This window comes from Drosophila grimshawi, unplaced genomic scaffold (assembly GCF_018153295.1).
Source record: "Drosophila grimshawi isolate 15287-2541.00 unplaced genomic scaffold, ASM1815329v1 contig_311, whole genome shotgun sequence".
Taxonomy (NCBI): domain Eukaryota; kingdom Metazoa; phylum Arthropoda; class Insecta; order Diptera; family Drosophilidae; genus Drosophila; species Drosophila grimshawi.
The window spans coordinates 2103661-2106996 of record NW_025063098.1 but is presented as its reverse complement, the minus strand read 5'-3'; the positions used below and the strand labels follow the sequence as shown (position 1 = coordinate 2106996).

General features: G+C 38.8%; 1 long non-coding RNA gene across 1 annotated transcript; it reads left to right on the top strand.

Moving 5' to 3' along the window:
• The first annotated feature begins 944 nt into the window (after positions 1–944).
• Positions 945–1309, top strand: LOC116805484. Its single transcript, XR_004365216.2, has 2 exons — positions 945–1098; positions 1163–1309. It is a non-coding gene; the product is annotated as an uncharacterized LOC116805484 (long non-coding RNA).
• The last annotated feature ends 2027 nt before the right edge of the window (positions 1310–3336 follow it).

Below are 3336 nucleotides of genomic sequence, written 5' to 3'. Positions count from 1 at the left end.
TGACCTTGGTACGCATTTTAAGCGGAAATTTCAAGCAGACGTTTTTTTACGATCTTTTTATGGCGTTTGGCAAAAAATATGAAAATAAAAAGAAGAAAATATGAAAATAAAAAGAAAAAAAAAAAACATATTCCCGCCGCGTTTGACGGCGCGTAGCAAACTGTTTTGGATTTGGTTTTTTAGCTGCAACCTCTGGAAATTTATGATTTATGATGATGTCCGTGACCCTTTAGCCAACAGGCAAAGATCAGCATCAGACACAGGATCGGTTTAGGGATCGGCGACTGCTGTTTTGTAAACACTCAGTATGAAACTCAGTACCCGGCCGCTTGGACGTGGCGGATTAACTAAAAACCAAGCGACGGCAATACACCAAGGCAAAATGAGTTAAAAATCCTTCGGTTGTGCAAAAAATATGAAAAATATTAAAAAAAAAAAAAAACATATGGCGAAAGGATGTGCGTATATGGATATATAAATTAAATATCCACTGTGAATGTGTCTTTGATTTAAGAAATAATGAAAATGACGGAGTAATGGAACACTACATGAATGGATAAGAATAACAGGACAAAATTTTACAAGTAAGTTATTCTAAAATTAAACTAGCCTTATACTATTAATTCTAAATATAACACACTTGAAGTCAGTTGATTTTACACAGCAAGCTGTTATTGATTATATGCGATCTATCAGTTTTTGAATGATGATAATATGAAAAATCTATAGCAGTCGAAACTGACCAGATATTTAAGCTACAGATTTGAAAAGTATCTAAATTCATAAACCTTAAAAAGTTATTCATCGTAGCAGAGCTCACTTGATATTCATAAATAACAACTTCTACAATTAGGCTTAAAATCAAGCTAAAATGTTATTTATAATAAAAATATATACGATTCTAACTTTCTTGTGTCTAACTACTTTCGACCAACTAACTAAAATATAATTTACATTGCACATAGATATGACAAAAATTATAAGTTTCTTTTAACTGTACATTTGGAACCATTTTGAAATAATTTTCAACTATTTGTTGCCAAAAAACATGGCTCGAAGAGTGGGTAAGAGTCGAAGTCCTGAAATAAATCACACAAGGTAGCAGATTCATCTGGATGCTCGACCCGCATCTCTTCGCATTCTCATGCTTTTTTCCCAAAAGGCGTTCGTTGTGTTTTGAGTAATTCCGCGGAATACGCAGCGATGCAGCCATGAATACTTTCAAACAGCTACAGAAATCTGAAGAAAGAAATAAGGAACAGAAACTAAAGAAAAATCTTAAGAGAGCAATAAACAACATGGTTGACAATCTTAAATCTTGCAACTTGCAGGGCACCGCAACAGATACAGATACGAATGCGAATGAATGTCGCAGCCATTATGGAACGCTGCTATTCTTGTTGTTGTTGTTGTTATTGCTGTTGTTCTTGCTTTGGACATTTCTTTTGAGTTGGCCCTGTTGTATGTTGTGCTGTAGTGCGACCAACACAATCACAATACCAACAAAACCCAATGTCTGCTGCGGTCATTGCTATGCTGGAATGCAGCAGCAGCAACAATAACAGCAACGAGTTCGCGACGGGCCAGTTTAAAGGCTTGGCCTGACCAGACCCGGGCCTTTAACCGAGACCCCGAGCCAGAGCCATGGCCCACGTTGCTTAGGTAGAAAGAATACTGCACCTACCCTCGCTCCCCTCTGGCCGTAGCTCCAATGTTGTATACGCCTGGGTTCTGGGCCTGAGCAGCGTGGTTGTTGCCTTGCTGGCTTGTTGTTTGTCTCCTTTATGGCTTCTTTCCGTACCTTTTATCTCTATCTGTGATTGTAGCCAGATTTTTCTTGACGTCGTTGCTGGCTTCTCTTTTGGTTTTGGGGTCACATTTTTGGGCTTTACGGGTAAAAGCCAAATGAAATGAGCTTTCCCCTCTTCGCGGATATCGTGTGGCAGCGTCTCCATCGTAATGGCTGATAAGCGGCACGCACACGTGAGTTATGGCTGCCAGGTCGCAGCCCATTAAACTAGCCAACCCGTTAAGCCCGATCATAATTGCCAGATAATCCTTAAGGCAGCTCTTCTTCCTAGCAACTGTTTAACGACATTTTAAACACTTGTGTTTTATTTTTTTTGACGCTTGAAACATAATCATAACACCTACGTAACATACACAAGTTGGAGGGCGGACAGACACAAAAACATTTGGCATTTGATGTTTATTTAATTTACCGCAATTCATAACAATTTCGTTTACGACATTTTTACAGCTCAAAAAGTCGTAAACAAAATGCGGTCGTCGATTTGTTTGATGCCACGAGCCGCCGTCTCCGTCTAGCACTATGAACCACCTTGAGCCACCCACCACCACTCTCTCTCTCTCTCTCTCGTTTGGCTACTGGGCAATGCACTACTCCGGACCACCGGCAATTAAACGCCAAGTGCAGCTCGTCTCTGCACCCTCGCCGTAGCGATTTATGTGCGTTTTATAGATCGTAAAAGCAGCACTAACAGCAACAAGGCCGTTGATTTTATGATGTGTTGAATGGCAAGCATGGCTGCCAGGACAGCCAGGATAGGCACGGCACTTGTCATCATCCAGTGTCTTAGAGCTGGAGTCCGCTTCGGTGTCCCTTTGAACTGCGCCACTGATTGGGCACAAGTGCAAGCGCCATCGTAAAACTTCAGCTAATGCCTGAGAGAGCCGTAAAACGGCTATAAACAAAAGTGTTGTTTGCCCAAAGAGCTGAACGAGACAAACGCCATTTGGAAAATATTTGTGTTGCTTTGTAAACATTCTGATTTATACTACGGATAATCGTGTGTCTTGTCATAAAAGCAGTTGCATTAAATCTTCGAGCATATGGCCAGAAGGTGTCTGCTCAATTGAGTCATAAAGAGTTGATTGATTTAAAACGTTTTTAACGCTTATTATATTTACCATGTCGGATTCGGGCAATTCAATTACGGTTATAATGGGGTTCTCTTGCACAATTTGAAAACGATTGAGATAAGTCTAAAATGTACATCATAAATCCTAAATATAATATATAATTGTGTGATGGATTTATATTATTATATGTATATGACATGCTTGAAAAATCTGATTAAAAACAATTAAAAAATTTAGTTATTCGACTCAAACCAGAACATATAACTTTCTGCCTCTCAGGAGGATAACAGTTTCAAAGAATGAAAAGATTTTAAAATATTTATTTAATATCTTAAGAAATTTCATATGGCATTATTACATTGATGAATTATCTTATAGCTGTAAATAAATTTCAAATATTCAATGGACATTTCGGATTGGCTGGACAAACAAGCTCGAGTGCATTTGCGGCTA